This window comes from Crocuta crocuta, unplaced genomic scaffold (assembly GCF_008692635.1).
Source record: "Crocuta crocuta isolate KB4526 unplaced genomic scaffold, BGI_CrCroc_1.0 scaffold233, whole genome shotgun sequence".
NCBI lineage: Eukaryota > Metazoa > Chordata > Mammalia > Carnivora > Hyaenidae > Crocuta > Crocuta crocuta.
This window is the reverse complement of record NW_027529526.1, coordinates 8,602,177-8,622,666: the sequence shown is the minus strand read 5'-3', so window position 1 is coordinate 8,622,666 and position 20,490 is coordinate 8,602,177.

Sequence of the window (20,490 nt, the reverse complement as noted above, 5' to 3'; positions counted from 1 at the left end):
TTCCCCAAATTATATGCACATATATACACACATGCACACACACGCACACACACACACACGTATATACACACACAGTCTCTAGATGGTAGATAAGGTCATTCCTAAGCAAAGCACACAGAGCACATTCCTGTTTCAGGGCCTTTGCACCTGCCCCTCTCTTTGCCTCCAACACCTGGCTTCCATATTTCCACCTGGCTTGCTCCCTTCTCTCATCCAGATAGTTGCTCAGATATCATCTTTTCAGGGAGAGAAGATCATCCTATAAAATTGCATCCCTCTTTTTCCAGAGTCCTTATCTCCTTCCCCTGCTTTATATGCCCTCCCAGCACTTATCACATTCTGACAGGCTATATATTTTACCTGTTTGTTAGTTCACTATTTCCCCCAAAGAACATATGCATCCCATGAAAATAAGAGTTTTCATCCATGTTGTTTCCTCTTATATCCCCTGCATCTACAACAATGCCTGGAATATGGCAGGTGATCAAAAGATAATTGGTTTTATTTATTTATTTTTTATTATTTTTTATTTATTTTTTTACAAATAGTTTNATCAGTTCTAGTAGGCTTCTGGTGGAGTCTGTCGGGTTTTCTATATATATAGAGTATCATGTAGTCTGCAAAAAGTGAAAGTTTGACTTCCTCTTTGCCAATTCTGATGCCTTCAAAAGATAATTGTTAAATGAATTAGTGATCCCCTTTTCCAGACAAAGAAGCAAAGTCTCAGAGGGGGTAGTTAGAGCTAGTGTGTATCAAGAAAGATTTGGAACCTAGGAATTTCTGCTTCAAAGTGTTTTTATTTCCCGCTCTGGCATCAGACTTCAGGCGTGCACGCTATGGCCAAAGGGCTGTTACGTGGGACGATGCAGCCACAGGGAGAAAACTCACTGGCTGACACCAGGTACCAGTGACCTGCCTGCCCCGGTAGCTGTGCTTCGTTTGCAGGATTTCTCTTCTGCCCACAGAAGCATTTACCTCGTCAGCAGCATCCGTGGTCTCTGAAATTGCTTTGCCTCTCTGTGGATCAAACACCTTCAGCTTCCAACCTGCAAATATTGCCTTTGAGGTTTTCAAGCCATGCTTCCATTCTGTCGTGCTTGGGGGGGGTCAGGCATTCTGGGACCCCGTTGTCATCACACACTTCTTATTGGTGTGTTGTCTGTGCCTTCCTTCTCAGGCAGTTCATTCTCCAGAAGACGTGACTTGTGATTAGCTACTCGCATTTGCTGATCAGGATTTCAACAGCCACATTCACCTTTGCTTCGAGCCATAAAGCTTTCCATGGCAGGGATCAAGTGTTGCTTTAAATCAGTTGGGGCTTTAACTCATGCTGGTGGCTGCATCTGCCCCCAGAGATTCTGATTCCACTGATCTGGGCATTGGAATTTTTTAAATCTCCCCTGCTGATTCTAAATGTGCAGCCAAGTTTGGGAATGCTGCTTCGATGGGCTGCAGAGCCTCTTTCTGAGAGGGGTGGTAGACAGTACAATGCAGCTGAAAACACATGCGTTTCAGAAATAATCACATCTCATTTCCAAATTCTCCTGTCTGCCCTCACCCTACATCTTGCTGGGACATGGAGACAACATCCTTCTAAGTTCCGTTGTGGTATTCTGATATTTCTATTTCCTAGATATCTTTCTTACTACAAATAATGGCAAACTCTGGTGAGTATGAGGTTCTTTCTATTGGCCATGTGTACCTCAGTTTTCTCATCAGGAATATAGGCATAATACTAGCACTGACATGGTAGGTTTGTTGAGACTTCAAGGAGCTAATATACATGATGTAGGAGTTATATGCCTGGCATTAGTTACCATTTTTGTTGTTAGGCATCTTGCTGATAAAATGCCTTCTCCAGAGTCCATTGTTATAGGAACAGACACTGGCTCCGACATAACCTTTCACCTAGATCTTGCATGACTCTTTTTTTAAAGTTTTTATTTATTTTGAGAGAGAGAGAGAGTAAGTAGAGGAGGGACAGAGAGGGAGGGAGAAAGAATCCCAAGCAGGTTCTGCACTGTCAGCACAGAACCCGATGTGGGGCTCAAAGTCACAAACTTTGAGATCACGACCTGAGCCAAAATCAAGAGTTGGACACATAAGCGACTGAGCCAGGGGTCCCCCTTGCATGACTCTTTAAGGGCTTTTGGCTTTGCCATGTCTCTGGCACACTCTAAATGTGTTACAAAGAAAGTCTCATCCTCTGTCTTCCAAAAAGTGAGTGGTGTTATTGTAAATCTTGGGCACCCTGCTGAGAAGTTCCTTGGGCAAGGGCCAGCCTCACCTGCCTCTGGACCAGCATTCTGAGCCTGGGTGGTGTCTATTCCAGGGGTAGCTATTACGACACCTCCCACAGTCCCAGAAGCGGGTATGGGCAGATGCTGCCAAGACTGTGGCAATGGCCATAGAGGTGGGTAGCAGAGAACTAAGTGGAGGAACCCAGCATTGGAAGGGCCCATGTGCAGACAACCCAGAAATTGTGGGCCAGCATAGTCCTGCTGTTTGGTCCAGTCACACATACAAATATCTCCTGGATTAGGGTGCCTGGGTGGCTCAGTTGGTTAAGGGCCTAACTCTTGATCTTGGCTCAGGTCCTGATCTCACGGTTCAGGGGTGTCGAACTCCACGTGGGGCTCTATACTCACAGTGCAGAGCCTGCTTAGGATTCTCTCTCTCTGCTCCTTCCCTGAACACGTGCATGCACATACATTTTCTCTCTCTCTCTCTCTGCCTCATAAACAAATAAACATTAAAAAGAAAAAAAAAGATCTCCTGGATCTGGACTCAGAAAATTAACTGTGGAAGCCTGGTAAGCTGGACCTGGATCAGGGCGCAAGTATCTTTCTCTTCCTGTGGCCTAAAGTGGATGAAACAAGGGCACCCACCCAGGGAAGAGACCACAACCAAAGGGAGGCAGAGAGTGTAATAGTTGTCCCCAGTCTGGAGAGAATGATAGAGTAGCCTGTGACCATGGTCTAGACAGACTAAGTGACACAGACATGATCTCTACCTCCTGAGACTGTCGGCTGGAGACAGGGGCAGACCAAACGTTTAACAAGGGTAGCCACATAGGGTGATCACTTTCATGCCAGAGACATATAGGCGGCTGTGGGCACAAGTCACAGGAGACTCAGGCTCACACAGAGCTCCCAGTGGCAGCGGCTTCCCTCGACTGTGGCTGAAGCTTGTCATGCCCCCAAGCCTTTGTTTCCTTACTCTGTCTACATGTGAAGGAACTGAGAACACCATGCCTGCCTTGTGTTGGGCCTTATGTGGCTGTCTTGGCCCAGAACCTCTGAGAGGGGGGATTAGGTCCCCTTGTTCACCACTGTGTCTCTAGGGCACAGGAAAGCATGTGGCGTTAGCAGATGCTCTGTAAGTATTTATTGAATAAACGGATGCCTGCATGAACTAACCAGTGAATCCCATTGTAGCACAATGATGGGGAGCCCAGTGAAGTGGTGCCCAGAAGTCCACATGCCAGGCAGCTGGCAGGTGGCAGGGTACAGTGTTATCAACAAGGCAAGACCCACTCAAAATCACCGGGGTGGGAGTTTACATCAGGGACCAATATGTACACATACAGGAGGCCAAAGGAGCCTCCGTGAATCATGGCCCCAGGACCTGGGCAGGTCTGGGCCTTTGGATGAGGAATCCATGCGCCCAGCAGCTGAGAACGGCTGCCAATGGAGGCAGGGCTGACATAGTAATGAAAAAGACATATGGTCCATTCAAGAGACAGCTAGTTAGTGAAGAAATTGCTCTGGAAGTAGAATATTTCTGAGGTGGATGCAGAATCCATAGGCTTTAACCATAGATCACATCATGTTTTCAAACACATTTCGCTGTGTCGACAATTTCACTTATTCGGCAGATTGTGCCTGATTCAAGTGCCATAATTCCTGCCAATGAGACCGGAGCCACATCATTTGGGTTCCCAAATTGGGTTTGTGTATTGCAGCTAAATGGCCATCTCTTCATTTAGAGGGGCTGCAGTTTGAAGGTGCACCATCAGTACAGCGGTGATGATGGATGAGAAACCCCCAGTCAGGCACGGCCTCCCCCAGGCAGAGCTGCCTATGCACCTGGAAGGCCCTGTCTGCACCTGCTGGTAGTGTCATCTCATGTGTGGCCTTGTGCTTTGGGGATGGCAGATGGGGCCTGAGGCAGCTGCTGAGGGGGCAGATAGAAAGAGTCCAGAACTAAAGGGTCATATCTAGTAACTAGGACAGCTGCTTCCAAGGTTTCTCAAGACGCATTTTGCAAGGATCGGCAAAGGATAGAGTCACCAGGACTCTGTGAAACCCAGGGTCCTTGGATATCTGTTTGAAGCAAGGCACCTGCAGGGATAGAGGGCCTGATTGAGTCAGGTTTCATGAGGTCACAAGAGCAGACACGCACAGACATGCTGCAGTGGGTGGCTCAGTTGGTTAAGATCCAACTTTGGCTCAGGTCATGATCTTGTAGTAAGTGAGTTCGAGCCCAGCATCAGACTCTGTGCTGACAACTCAGACCCTGGACCCTACTTCAGATTCAATGTCTCCTTCCCTCCATGCCCTTCCCCTGCGTGTACATGCTCTCTCTCTCTCTCAAAAATAAATAAACATTAAAAATTTTTTAAAAAGACATGGATTAAAAGTAAATGGATAGGTAAAGATATACCATGCTAATGCTAACCAAAAGAAAGCAGGAGTAGCTGTACAAATTTCAGACAGAGAGGACTTCAGACCAAGAAAAGTTCCTAGGGACAAAGAGGGCCATCACATACTAATAAAGATGTCAATTCTCTAAGAAGACATAACAATCCTTAATATGCATGCTACTAACAACAGAGCATCACAAGTATTGTCATCTGGTTGTATATAGTGTTTCTCTTATAATTGCTTTGATCCATACTCTTAACTTCTGCCCACCCCATTATCTCTCTGAAAATGAAACACAAGACAATTTAGCTGCGTTCAGAGCTGTCGGTGGTCTCAGATGCAACAGTTCAGAGTCAGGGTTGAAACAAGGGGCTTATACAAGAAATTCAGGGAATTTGGGGATGAAGTTTGGCCTTTCATAGAAGGAGGATTGCTTCATATGAGAGCAACATTCGGAGCTTAGAAAACCAACAAGAGCTGAGACTTGAATGCTCTTGCTGCTGGTTCAGGAAAGAATTGAGGGAAACAGGTAGAATCCAATTCAGATAAGCTGGAGCTCACGTCTGTTTCTTTTGCCTCTTCCAAAGTTGTGCTGGGGCCACGTCTCAGGGATGAGCCAGGCGAGCACTGGCTCCCCTGGGAGAGAAGGAGTGGATACGAACATCTTTGACAAAGTCTTCTAACACTGAAGCTGGCTTCACGACAGACAGCCTTTGCCCCCATGTAGACAAGCATGGAAGATGAAAAATTATAAAAGTGTCAACTCAAATATGTTTAGTTCTTCATCAAATGGCAATTCTCAGCATGTCACAGAGCTATTGGTTAACTCAGTAGCATAACAGATGGGGCATATGAGCTCAAAATTATGCTGAAAATTTTATGAGGATCCATTAGCTTCATAGGAGCAAACCACAGCTGCTACTGGTGTACTTTGAGGAGTGATAAATACATACATACATATATACTTGTTTTCTTTAGGTGATTCATTCCTGAGGCATTTTATTTTATTTTCTCCACCAGAGCTTGGGTTGAATGCTCAGGAATGATATTTTAAAGACAGTAAACTTGTTTCTTTGAGCTCTTGGGCCCCTCAGAGCAAGCCAGTCCTAACTGACCTTTCGGCACAGGATGACTCAAAGTGACAGTTTCCGGTGCTCTGTTGCAGGAAAGACCATGTCTCTCTCCTTCCTGCGCTGAGCCACGTTAGCAGGCAGCCTGAAGACAGAGCACAGGGTGAAATCAGGGCTACTGGATTTTACTTCCAGCCTCCCCTTTTCTTCTCACCCCCCCACCCTCCACAGAGCAGGCACCTGGACTTACAGTGAGGCAGAACCAGGAGACAGTTCTGACTGGCAAACACTGGGCTCTCCTTCGAATTATCCCTTGTCCTGCTGACTAAGCCTTTCTTACTGAATCTTATGTGCTTGGATTCCTCTTCCCTTAGGAGTGGTTTTTTTCCAGGAAGCTCTTCATTTTTTTCAATATAATGTTCAGTTATTTTTGAGGTGGGGGAGATACAGAGAGAGAGGGAGACATAGAACCTGAAGCAGCCTCCAGACTCTGAGCTGTCAGCACGGAGCCCAGCACAGGGCCTGAACTCATGAACCACGAGATCATGACAGGAGCCGAAGTCACTCAACCAACTGAGCCACCCAGGTGTCCCTTCAGGAAGCTCTTCAGAGTTTCATGTGAATAGGCTTCTGCATGCCTGGCCCCACCAATCCAACAGATTGAACAATAAGAATTATAGTAGTCAATGATATTGAGTTCAGATCTTCCTCAACTTGCTGTGGGGTTATATCCCCATAAACCCACCATAAGAGGGAAATGTCATAGGTTGAAAGTGCATTTACCACACCTAACCTACCAAACTTTGATAACTTAGACTAGCATCCTTTAAATATGCTCAGAAAACTGACACTAGCCTACATTTGGACAAAATTGTCTCACACAAAGCCTATTTCATAATTAAGTGTCGAATATCTCACACAATTTACTGAATATTGGACCCTGGAAATCAGAATGGGTGTATGGAGACAGAATGTCTGTGTTTGTTCCTTGCCCTTGTGATGGCGTGGCTGACTGGGCGCTGCGGCCTGTGACCACTGCCCAGCATTGTAGGAGAGGATCATCCCACATATCGCTAGTTCAGAAACTCACACAATTCCAAGTTCAAAGCATGTTTTCTATTTATGGGGCATTGCTTTTGCACCATGGTAAAGTTGAAAAATTGTAGTTCAAGCCATCGTAAGCTAGGGACTATCTGTACTTGCTATATACCAGGTACTGTGTTAAGCATTTTGTATACTTTAATTGATTCAATTCTCAAAACAACCTTGTTAATCAAGCTTCTTTTGATTACAAATGACAGAAACTTCAAATGAAACCGGCTTGCACATAAAAGACAATATATTGACTTAAGTAACCGAAAAGTCCAATATAAGCACATACCAAAATTAAACAAAGTAGTGATAGGGTTCCCTCTGAGTGGTTCTTGGGTGATTTCTCTTTTCCTTTCTATGTTCTATATTATGTATTTGCTTATACTAGACATTTGGTATTTTTAAAATCAGAGAAACTTTATTTGCACGGAGCTTATACAGCATTCTCCACATTGTTTCATATATTATAATCGACTGGAACTCTTGTTCCCTAGACTATGATGTCCTCAAGGGCAAGGACTTTTCCATGTGTCTTTGCAGGACCTTCCTTGCCTTTTCAATTTGTGCTCAAAGATATATGTAAGGTGGATTGAGTTCACACGTCTCACAAGGATGCTTTTCGCTCTTCCAATTCTTTCAGAAGATAGATGATAATAAGAGAATAGTTTACACTTGATCCAATCCATGACTTCTCAGGACAAACCATGTAACCTCAAATGGAAGTAATAATCCCAGGTTATTGTGAAGCTCAAATGAATTAGAGCCCCGTGTGAGCTGTAAAATTCTGTACACCTGGCAGTCAGTAATGACTTGGGTTTATAGAGACTTCTCATTCCACAGCCTCTATCCAAGGTGAGTCATGTCTATTTCTAAATTTTCTAAGAACCATCGTTATCTCCTGATGAAAAGATATGGTAGAGGAGAGAGGAGCTGGGAACATCAATTTAGGACACACTATTAATCCCCTGCTGTGAGCATGCTCCACACCCACATATCCTGCTGTCAGATTGTCAGATTCTTCTGACATCTCCTTCTGGGAAGCTTCAAGGGCTCTCAAACTCAATAGGTTTGAGACTGAGTTCAGGATCTCGCTTCCAAAACTGGTTCTCTTGAAGTGTTCTCCATACCAGTGAATCTCTCTACCCGCAACTCTCTATCTTCCTCACGCTCCCTATTCAAGCCACTGCCGTGATCCATCTACTTCACCTGCTGTGTGTCTCTGGAATTTAGTCTTCTCTCCATCTTCACTGCCATGACTCTAGTCCAAGCTACCATCACCCCCCCTCCTACTTGATCTCTCCATGGAAGGGTTTCCCTTCCCCTAGTCAACTTCACTTAGTAGCCAAACACAACACTAATCATGTCACCTGCTCAACTCTTTATGTCACCTCCTCACTCTGAGGATACAGGCCCCATCTTTGACCAAGTTCATGCAGGCCCTGCAATGAGTAGGGTACCACCTGCCTTTTACCTTCTACCCTCAGTTTCTACGTCTTCACTCTTTTGACCCCCTCTCTATGAGCTTCCTTAGAGGCCCTCCCACCTGCATCTTCATAGGCTGTTCCCCCAGATGGGAAAGACATCCTCTCTCCTCTCGTTAATCCTTCGCATCATATATAACATCTCAAATGTCACTTCCTTGGCATCTGTCTCTTATTTCCCTGACGAGGTTCATCCGCCTTTTATTCTGTCAGAATTCTGTGTGCCCTCTTCTTAGCACTTGCTACACTTGCAATTTTACATCGTTGGTTTAATTACTCGATTAATACTTGTCTTTTCACCAGATCATAAGGTCTATGGAAGCAGTGACTGTGTCTCTTTGTATTCCCTGTCATATCCTCAGCGTACAGCACCCAGATGATTGATACACATGTGCTGGATGGATGGATGAATGGATGAATGAATACAATGTTGTATGCCAGGCACTGGGCTAGGAGCCAGGCATACAAAACAATCAAGTAATGTTGCTACACTCGGGTTTCTCATAGCCTAGAAGGAGGGTCAGTACAGGTGGTTAGAAGTCTTCAAGACTTCTGGGGAGACCTTCCAAAGAACTGCTTGATGGGAATAAAATACATATAAATGGGAATAAAAACAAGTCCAGTCACACCAGTATCAAAAGAACAAACTTGTATATACATGCACATACACAAAACATGGCTACACATACATGCGCACCCTATACATATATGTGTATATATGTATATGTGTGTATATATATATATATATATATATATATATATATATATATTCACAGGTATACAGACTCATTCCACAACATATTCCCAAGTGCTGCTTAGGGTCATAAATAGCACCCTTCTTGCACACAGGCACACTCACACAAGCAAGCATACCACTCCACACTCACAAACACGTTTCACGTCTGCCCTTGAATACATGCTCACACACGTGGGGCATACACACACACACTCACATGGGCAAAGTGGATATTGGTCTTTCAGCTACCAGAGTGGGAGTCCCAAGGTGTTAAGGATGGGTCAACATGTGGGTGGAGTCTCAGAAAGGGATTATCTTATAGAGAGCAGGGTCCCAAGGAGGAGGGTCCCCAGCAAGGCCCAGAGGGGGTCCAGGCCCAGGCCTAGGAGGGCTGCAGCCCTAGTGGGAATGGATTGTTAACCAAGAGTTTGAGGTGGACAGTCCACCTTATACCTACCGGGTTCTATGTCTGAGAGTCATGGCTGCAGCTCAGGGTCACCCTGAAACTCAGATGCTGAGCCTGTGGGAGGCAGAATTGGTCTAAATCCTCACCCGCTGGGAAAGTAGCAGCCAAACACATGCTCTCCATCCCCTCCTTTTCTCCCTCCCTCCCTTTCTTCCTTTGATCTGATACTGGGAAAGCTGATGAAGGAAGCCAGGTGGCTGCTCTCACAGAGCCCACAGTCATGCTGGGCTTGTGCACAAGTCCACGGCCGATCACAGTGCAGGGGGGAGGGGCACTAGCCTGGTCCTGGAGGCTCAGGGACCGCTTTCAGAGGAGAAAGATTTTAAGCTGAATCCCAAAGGACTGATACGCATTAGCTGGGTGATCCCAATCAGGGAAAGCTGCAGCAAGGAGGCCCCAGATCTGCATTTTACAAACACTCTAGTAACTCAAATTGGGGTGAGGGCAGGGCTACAGTGGATCACTGCTGGGAAGCACTGGTGTGCGAGGTTAGGGAGGGAGACAGGGAAGGGGGCTTCAGTGATAACTGAGGTGTAGGGCATGGTCTCGTTTTAAATGCTGGACATTCCAGGGGCACCTGGGAGGCTTAGTCGGTGAAGCACCTGAGTTCGGCTCAGGTCATGATCTCACGGTAGATGAGTTCAAGCCCCATGTTGGGCTCTGCAATGACAGCTCAGAGCCTGGAGCCTGCTTTGGGTTCTCTGCTTCAGGTTCTATGTGTCCCTCTCTCTCTGCTACTCATGTTGCATCTCTTTCTGTCTCTCAAAAACGAACAAAAAAAATGTTTTTAATGCTAGACATTCCAGTTGGGGACTCCATGCCACATCTCTTTGCACAGACTGAAGAAGGGGATACCCTCCCAGGGCGCAGACTTGAGGCCTGGCAGCCGAGGCTCTGAGCCGAGCTTTTTCCCCAGGGGGGAGTGGTGGTGGTGGTGGTACAAGACTCTACGAAGGCCTAGCCTTTATATTTGTGTGTTTCCCCTTGATTATGAGGAAGTTTCATGAAGCATGTGTAAGTGGAAAACACAGCCTGCTCCTATATTGGCAATTCCCCTTTGCACTGGCCCGGCAGAGGGGTCTGGTCCCCCTGACTAGTCTGGGCAGTGGAGGTGTGGAGAATCATGGGAAGTCAGTCAGCTAGTCAATCTTCACTGGAGGAGTGGGCTTTGTTCTAGAGGCCAGTAAGGTGAGAGCCAAGGGAGGACCTGAGGGCAGAGAAGAGACAGGGCAGTCTCTCCTATCTCTCTTACTCTTCACATCCAGTCATTCACCAGGCTTGATCATTTCTTGTCTCTCCTCCCCTTTCTTCTTTCTTGCTGACATGTCTTTCTCCTGCCTTTTCCAGAAAACTCCTATTCACCCCACAAAGCCCAGATTATAATCACCACCTCTTTCCTGTGGCGTTCCTTGACTGTCTCAGGCAGTCACACACACATGCACACGCACACATGCACACCCATATCTATGTGAGAAACTATAACAACATTGGTCTTGGAGTCGGAAGGCATAGATACATATCTGAACTATTTCACTTCCTCTTACTAGTTTTAGAATGTTGGGGAAGTTCTTGATCCTATCTGAACCTCCCCTCTCTTCATCTGTAAAATGGGTACTCAATATTTATCTCATGGGCTTTTGTGAAACTTAATAAGATGGATGTCAAGAGGGATATGTAGGATATAAACGCATATCAGAAACATCTCATTGTTGAATTTCTTTTACTTCTGGTTACATTAAACCCTGATGGCCTACCACCCTACCTAAGACTTTCCTTCAGCTGGTGAGTGCCCCACAGGAGACACCTGGCCTTCGCCCTTTCATTCCGTGCCTACACCCAGGGATCTGCAAAAGATACTGTGTGGAATGCATGACTTTGCAATCCTTTGTCACGTCTGGACAGGAGGTAAAGATCTATTTTGAGTTTCGTCCACTTGGTGAGGTTTGGACATACTATTCTTTCAGTCTCCTCAGTTTGGTCAGTCTGACCCAGTTTATGTTTTTATTTTTATTTTTTTTATAGTTTATGTATTTATTTTGACAGACAGAGAGAGTGAGCAGGGGAGGGGCAGAGAGAGAGAGAGAGAGAGAGAGAGAATCTGAAGCAGGCTTCACACTGTCAGCTCAGAGCCCGACGTGGGGCTCGAACCCATGAAACTGAGAGATCATGACCTGAGGTGAAATCAAGAGTTGGGCGTTTAACGGACTGAGATACCCATGCGCCCCTGCCCAAGTTTAAAGAAGAGAAGGAAGTTTCTTCCCCTCCTATGCCCTTGTCCCTCTGGTGATTTTCCTTGAACCATCAATCACAAAGCTGCAGTTAGCCTCCCTGACCACATTTCTCATGTGTGGGCACTTGCGCCTCCAAAGCCATGGGTTCAGAGCTCTGAGCATCCTGCCCTCTGCTCACCCTTCCCCCAGGCCTGCCTTTCCCTGCAGCCCTGCCTGCCTGGCTTGCTGTTAACATCGAAGGACAAATGCAGTCCTATATTTCAAAGTGATCGGGCAGATCTGATTAATTTTGGAAATGAACACTACGAAGATTCATCACAAACTTTCAGGTATGAGCAGCAATAAACAAAACCAGAGCACGGAGTGGTATTTATTTATTAAAACAGTAAATTGAAGGGAAATGGGCTATTTATTTTGCACGATGTCTTCTACAGAAATAATTGGCTCATTAATCACACTCTTGCTGTGGTCACGTTCAGAAGGTCAGGCTCACCAGGGAATTGAAACAGGGGGCGGTCTGTACAGCTCTGGCAACGTGTAGAACCTAAGGGGAGGCTGGCTCCCGGGCGGCCTAGGCATGTCCTGTGGATTCTGTGTCTCATGAAGGCAGCCAGGAGGCGGGAGGGCAGTATGGCCCAGTGGCTGGGGCAGCAAGGGGCCTGAGTTCAAATTCTGGCTACTACGACCTCCTAGCTGTGTGATCTTGGGCAAGCTAGCTCACTTCTATGCCTTGATTTCTTCATCTATAAAATACTGCTGGTAATGGGCACTAACTTGTAGGGCACCAAGAGTTGTTTTTAAGAAAAAAATTTTTAATGTTTATTTATTTTTGAGAGAGAGACAGAGAGAAAGACAGAGAATGAGTGGGCGAGGAGCTGAGGAGAGAGAGAGAGAGAGAGAGAGAGAGAGAGAGAGAGAAAGACACAGAATCTGAAGCAGGCTCCAGGCCCTGAGCTGTCAGCACAGAGCCTGAAACAGGGCTCGAACTTCTGAACCGTGAGATCATGACCTGAGCTGAAGTCAGACATTAAACCAGCTGAGCCACCCAGGTGCCCCTAAAGGGCACCAAGAGTTTAAGAGAGTTGGCAAGGCACTAGTGTGTGTCTGGAGCAGATTTGGTGCTCTTATAGATGTTAGTTGTATTTGTTCATTTGGTCCAGGTAGAGCCTTAGGCTGGGGCACTGGAAGCTTGGAGTGTAAAGTTACTGCGAAGTTCCCAGGGTGGCCAAAGGAGGCATATAGTATAGTAGAGGCTAAGAGGTCAGGCTGTACAGCCAGCCTCCTTGGGTTCAAATCCAACCTCTGCCTCTTACTAGTTATGTGTCCTTTATAGAATGACTTGGCCTTTGTGTGACTCAGTTTTCTTCCCTGTAAAATGAGGGTGATCATAATAGCACTACTTGGTAAGATTATCGCAAATGTTAAATGAGAAAATAGATGAAATGTATTTGCCTCAGTGGCTGGCCACAGAAATCATCAAAATTTGTTATTGGGATCATTTTGAGGACCTTTCTGGCCTGTGCCTTTCCCTCTGACACCAGGCATGGTCCAGGCATGGTGGAAGTGAGCAGACGTGCTGAACTTTGGGCCCCGTCCCTACAGCAAAGTGTGCCTACAGCAAAGGCCAGTGCCCCAGGGAGCTGGGCAGGTGACAGCAACGAGCAGAGTTTGGGTTTATGGGACAAAGCACAGCACGGGTGAGTGGGTGGTCTCTGACAGCAGCACCCCAGCTAATGAGGGGCTCCAGAGCACCATCCCAGGGAGCTGAGGTTCATGGAGAGGCCGAGCCCCAGCTGGGAGGCAGACTCCTGGAATAGCCCAGTGGAGGGGGTGGATGAGCAGGGTGGAAAGGTCGAATATGAGCACACAAGCATGTTTCTCCTCCCACCGGCTCACCCACCCTGGTACCTCTGCGGGCAGAAACCAGAGCCAGAATCTTCCCCAGCACATTACTCCAGGAAGCCATGGCCAACCAAATGCCCTCGAATGGATGGGATCTCTGCTAGTTCAAGGCTACAAGGTCAATCAAGGCCCATCCTAGGCTCTTCTAGGGCAGTGAGGTCAACTCCCTCACATGCTGGTCACGAGGGGCTGAGGCTATTGAAAGAGGCCAGAGTTTCTTTCTTTCTTTGCTTCTTCTTCTTCTTCTTCTTCTTCTTCTTCTTCTTCTTCTTCTTCTTCTTCTTCAGTTTATTTGTTTATTTTGAAAGAGAGGAAGAGAGAAAGTGAGCATGAACAGAGGAGGGGCGGAGAAAGGGAGAGAGAGAATCCCAAGCAGGTTCCACATGTCAGTGTGGAGCCCGATGTGGGGCTGGATCCCACAGCCGTGAGATCATAAACAGCAGAAATCAAGAGTCAGATGCTTAACCGACAGCCACCCAGGTGCCTCTGAAGGATGTCAGTCTCGATGACCCTCCAGGAACTGGACGGGAGGAGGCGAGGCTGGACACATCTTTGAGGGACACCTTTCTCCCTTCTCTTTCACATCAGTGAAGGAATAATTAAGTGGGGAAGTACAAGGTGTGGTCTGTTTCAGTGCCCGAGGCATCCAGAGACTGGGGGAAGGGTGTGAGCTGGTGAGAGAGAGGGCCAGTAGGCAGCCCGGGGTATCCAGATCAGGGTGAGGCTGAGCGTGAGTGTGCTGCTTATTCTCCTCCTTCTTCTGCTTATTCTCCTTCGCTGGCCTGCTGTGTGGACCACATCAGTGGCTCTTCTGCCCTCTGCAGAATATCTGACAACAGGGGGGCAGTGGGGAAGAAATGGAGGTCTTTTCCCTAAGCCTTCCCCCTGCCCCCCAAAGGCTCCCTCCCTCCTGGGCTGTGGGCCCTACAGGGGGTCCTTTGTGCTGTGGCTGTCCATCCTGCTGGGCAGCCCACCCCCATGGCAGTGGCAGCGAGGTTTGGAAGCACCCTGCTCTGAGCCCCTCTAGCTGTAAGAGTAGGAAGAGCACCCACTCTTGCTGTGTGGGGGTGCATACCCCTACCCTGCCCACACCTCTGAAGACTGCTGCCATTCTCCTTAACCCTCTTCAGTTAACCCCCGAGGGCACCATCTGTTTCCGCCAAGGTCCTCATTCAGACGCTGAGTACAGAAGGCTCCTTTTGTCCTGTAGGAGAAGAGGTCAGGTTATACCAGGGGCATTTCCATGGCCGGGGGCTGAAGATGGGCCAGGCTTGTGGAAAAGTGTGAGAAGAACATCGTAGGGGAGCAGAACGTTTTTGGGGGGAAAAAACTCTCCCGTCGCTCCTTGGTTTGGGGATCATTTCCTTGGAGCTCCTGTTGGCAGTTCAATCCCCCACAGAAGTCCTGGTGAGCCTTACCAGGGGTGGGATCTGGGCCCACACTTCTGAGCACAAAGGGAGCACAGCGCCCCCTAGGGGCTGATGTGAGGGTGGCAGCAGCCGGAACTGGACCTCCAGAAGAGGAAGGGGAGGGGTGGAGAGGGGCACAGGCCCCCAGAGCCCTGGCTCAGGTGCATCTCTCACCAGGAGCAGCACCTTTTCCTTTGGGGAAAAGGTTCTGCGTCATGGGCTAGATTCTGTGTGTTTTCTTATAAAAAAAAAAATGCTGTGTCACAGGCAGGATCTGCTGTATGATTTGCCAGGCCAAGTACAAACTAAAAGTACAGGGCTCCTTGTTCAGAAATCACTAAGATTTTCAAGACACGAGAGCATGAAACTAAGCCGAGGTGGGGGCCCTGAGCTCAGAGCCCCATGTCACATGCCTGTGAAGGCTGCTCTGGCCACAGCTTGGGGAGACCATGCCCTCCCCCCCCCGCCGCACCCCTAGGTCCAGCAAGAGAGAGGTAATAGGCAGGCATGACGTGGTGACAGCCTTGAAAGTCTGGCTGCCAGGTGTGGCTACGCTGTGTAATTGGAAAACGTGCCCATAGTAGGGCTGATGGCTCCGTAGGCCCTCCGTCTGGCCCTAACGTGATTAGCCGGACACCAAGGAAGGACAAAATTCTCGTTTCCTGTCTGTGGGTGGGGCCAGATGGGTTGAGGGCAGAGGGCGGGGCAGCAGGACCTAGGGTCTTGCGGCGTCAGGGGCTGGATGTGGGTCAGTGCATCTACCACATTTCCCTCCCTCCTCTTCGGTGCTGAAGTCAGGAGAAAGAGCATGGCTGAGGGAGGATGCATTTTTGGGTGACTGTTCGTGTTTGCTTTTCTGGGATATATTTAGACGGTTGTCATCATGAAGAAAAGCAAACAAACACACAGACTTTTAAGGCCAGAGAGTCTCTCTGTCTTGCCTCAGAACTACCTTGTATCTCTCACCCAGAATTAGAAGGAAATGGTGAGAACGGAAGAACTCGGATTTCCTTTGCTTCACAAGAACCATGTTTTAAGTGACAGCAGCTTTGGGGAGGGGGCGGAAATAGCTCTTCTCTTTGGAGTCAGTGTGTGAGTGTGTATCTGCACGTATATCTATGTGACCACTGCATGTGAGTGCACACGTGTGTGCCCGTGAGTGGCTGTGTGAGCCTGGGCATGTGTTTACATAGAAGGTGCAGATGCATGTCCCTCTGTTGCACGTGTTCCCCGTAGTTGTAAGCATGTTGTGTGTGTGCTCACGCACGTGTGAGGGTCTGGGAGTGAGCAGGTTCTGGGGTCCCAAACTCTATGTCCTGCTCCCGTCAGTCTTGTTAGCTATGAAGAGCAGGGACCCGCTCAGCCAACTCCGGGAAAAGGCGAACTGGCAGGATGTGGATGGGTGGGGGCTGGGATGAGGAGGAAGTGCGGGCAACTCCAAGGCTGTCTCTGGCCTCCACCTGTGTCACGGCCACAAGTTACAGCTTCGTCGCCGCGGGTCTGCTGCCGCTGCTCATCAGCTCCTTTCTCTGCTCCGCTCAGCTGTGGCTCCCCCCTCCTGACCTCAGCCTGCACGAGGCTGTGGCATGGTCGGTCCTCCTGGGGCCCCGATCCATCCTATGGCATGCCTCTGTGTAGGGCCATGGCTTCTTCACTAACTGGCTGATTCTTTATGTGTGTCATAGTGCAAATTTGCAGGCCGAATTTGATTGACCCAGTTCATCTTTCTGGGTTAAGTCATTGATTACTGGCCAGCCCATGGACACCTGCCTTTGGGTCAACTCGAATCCCTGTGGAGGGAGACAGCATGGTCATGGACCAGTGCGGGTCATAGCTGGGGCTGTGGCTGGGACAGTTTTCCTCCAGAGGGGTGTGGACACAGAGGACAATGATAAACTTCTTGGGTCTGCATGTACAAGCTCCCGGACACCTACTGAGTAGGTGTCACCTACTCTCTGTCACTCCCACATTGTCTGAGGGACACCCACCATTCCCTTCCCCATGGAGACCAGGACAACTGGGGTGCCCTGAACAGGCAAGACTTGCCAGGCAAGGTGGGTATGAGTGAGGGCAGTCCCCCGGCGCCTGGAGTCTGTGCTCCACCACCCCTCTTCTGCTCCCTTGTTATGGGCTGAGTTGTGTTTCCCCCCAAAATCCATATGTTGAAGTCCTGGAAGTCCCCTCAGAATGTGCCTTATTTGGAGATGGGGTCTTTACAGAAGTAATAAAATTAAAATGAGGACATTAGGATGGGCCCTAATCCAATATGACCGGTGTTCCTATATGAGGAAGAACATCAGAAACAGAGTCACACGCGGAGGGAAGACCGTGCAAAGGCACAGGGAGAAGATGGCTAATTATAACCAAGGAGAGAGGCCTGGACACAACCTTCCCTCACAGCCCTCCGAGGAGTCAATGCTGCTGACAGCTTGATCTCGGACTTCTGGACTCCAGGCGGAAAGACAACACATTCCTGTGTTTGAGCCACCCAGTGTGTGGCACCCAGTGTGTGACACCATTACAGAAGCTCTGGAAAACTGATACTCTAGGAAAGCTTCCTGACAAAAAAGGGAAGAAGACATGGGACATGACATCCCTAGAGGCTGGGTCAGGGCTATAGGTGTTCAGGGCAGGTGACAGCCGGGAAGCTAGGCCCTCTCACACCCGCAGCCCACCTCTGACCTGGATGCTTCCAATACTCAGCTCCTGGACTCACTGAAGGAGCAAAGTCTGAGGCTGGCACCTGACCTACTCATTCACCATCTTTGGTGAGACCCAGAAGCCAGTTTTAGGCCAGGGGAAAACTGATGACACAGCATTTCAGAAAGCTCATATGACTGCTCCAGTGTGGAGGGCCGCTGAGGTGGGGGGCAGGGTCCATGTGAGTCAGGAGGCAAGATGTGAGCAGTAGGGGCAAGCAGTTGGGGGTGTTAGGGATGAGAGCTCATGGCAGTCACTGGAGCGGCCCTGAGAGAGGAGCAACAGCTGGCTCTCTGCACATCACATTGGCATTGTCTGAGGGACATGCACCTGGATGCCCATGGCCCATCAGCAGCGGGAGATTGGGCCTGGAGCTCAGAGGGGTGCTCAGGATATAGATGTGGATTGGGGTGTGTGGTGTCTGGGTGGCACTGTGTCACGGGTGTGAGACTATGGTGTGGGAGTAGCCATGAGCAGCTCCTCCCAGAGCAGACCCAGAGACTGCCCCATGTGACTGGGGCACAGCAGAGAGGGAGTTGGGGGGCGGGGAGATAGGAAGGAATGCAAGTAAAGTGAACATTAACGTGGGCTACTGGGGCTCAGTCCCATGGGGGTCCCCTTGAGACACTGGGGCGGGGGGTCAGGCCTCACATGTGTGATCCCGAAGGGTGAGGAGGCCCATCCCTCATGGACTGGGACTTGTTCTTGAGGCCCAAGCCCTCAGTCCTTTGTTCTGTCCACACACAGGCCTGAGCATGTGCCTGTGGCCAAAGAAGGGCCTCAGACAGACGCAGGAGCTGCAGGTCTGTGACCGCTGACAAGTGACCTTCGGGGAAGGCCAGCCAGGGTATGCCAGGTCACTGACGGCTTCTGCCACTGTCTCTGCAAACAGTCGTGTCCACTTCCGGTGGGGAGTGAGGAGCCCATCTTCTCCCTTCACTGCTCAGAGCGGATGGGAGCCTGGGCACCGGCAGGCGAGGGCTGGGGCTGAGCTGTGGAGGCTGTGGGTCAGTGCACGGCAGGGCTCANTAGCCATGAGCAGCTCCTCCCAGAGCAGACCCAGAGACTGCCCCATGTGACTGGGGCACAGCAGAGAGGGAGTTGGGGGGCGGGGAGATAGGAAGGAATGCAAGTAAAGTGAACATTAACGTGGGCTACTGGGGCTCAGTCCCATGGGGGTCCCCTTGAGACACTGGGGCGGGGGGTCAGGCCTCACATGTGTGATCCCGAAGGGTGAGGAGGCCCATCCCTCATGGACTGGGACTTGTTCTTGAGGCCCAAGCCCTCAGTCCTTTGTTCTGTCCACACACAGGCCTGAGCATGTGCCTGTGGCCAAAGAAGGGCCTCAGACAGACGCAGGAGCTGCAGGTCTGTGACCGCTGACAAGTGACCTTCGGGGAAGGCCAGCCAGGGTATGCCAGGTCACTGACGGCTTCTGCCACTGAGCTGTGGAGGCTGTGGGTCAGTGCACGGCAGGGCTCGCTGTCCAGGATGTCTTGGACATCTGCTAAAAGAGCCCTTGATGGTGTCAGGGAAGACAGTGGAAACCGGAAACAAAGTTGATTGATGTGAAACCATTGAGAATAATGATCTCACTCCAAGGTGTTCAGAGATCCCCAAAGAGCTGCTAATTAGCTTGCACCGACATCAGGGAAAAGCGGCAGCTAAGGCCGGGGTGGCGGGAGGCTGGATGTGGTCGCGTGGCCTTGGTCCTTCCTTTACACTCTCTCTTCCTGCCTCTGCCCCACACTCACCAGCCCCTCTGCTTCGGAGACGCGTGGCCTTGGATGTCCCACCTGTATCCCTCCAAGACCTAAGTGAGCCTGGACTGGCCATGTGGCCCCCACCCTTCGGGGGCCAGGGCCCTCGGGGATTATCTCAGAGCCAGTTCTCCCACCAGGGCCTGGGCATCTGGGCTCAGAGAGCAGCTGCCCCCCATGCCCCCATTTTCACCGTCCCCAGATTAAGTCAAAGGGGAGAGCTCTGTTCTGGGGTTTGCTTCTTAGACTGTAGATGTGGGAGTGGCTGAGGGCAGGGTGCCTTTAACAGGAAGACAGGGATGTGCAGGGTTTGTAAAAGCGTGGGTTTGGGTAGCAGTGAGTGTGAGGACAGCGCCTCCAGGCAGGTGAGACAGTGTAGATGCTGGTGCAGGCTAGGTGGGTCACGGAAGCCCACCGGCCTGGCAAAGTGTGGGCGTCCGCTGGTATCAAGGCGTGGATATCTGTGACAGCAGCTGAGCATCAGCACGTCTGCGGATGAAGTAATAGTAATCACGACTTTACAGCACTTACCATGTACCCGTCACCATTGTTAGTGTTTTACATAAATTCACTCTTTTAATTTTCACAACAACCCCATAGAAGACATTCCTATTTTTTAAGGAGAGGAGACGGAGACAGGGAGAAGTTAAGTAGCTGTCCGAGACCATCCAGCTAGTAGCTGGGGCTGACTCAAAGAGTCCTCACTCTTGGTCCCTTTGACCTACAGCAGGGCTGGGGCACAGGCTGCGGGGGTGCAGGTGTGGGTGGATGCGGGGTGTTCGTGATTGTGGCATCCAGTAGAGGCTGCCGGGTGTAGGGGAGCGTGTGGTGGGTATAGTTGGGGCGGGATGCCTGGGCGAGAGCAGGAGAAGGGCACGTGGCGGGTGATCCAGGCTGGTGCCGAGCAGGGCTCTCAGACTTCAGCAGGGAATCAGAATTACCCGGAACACTTGCTAAAACCCTGTTTCTGATTCAGGAGTTCCAGGTGGGGCTTGAG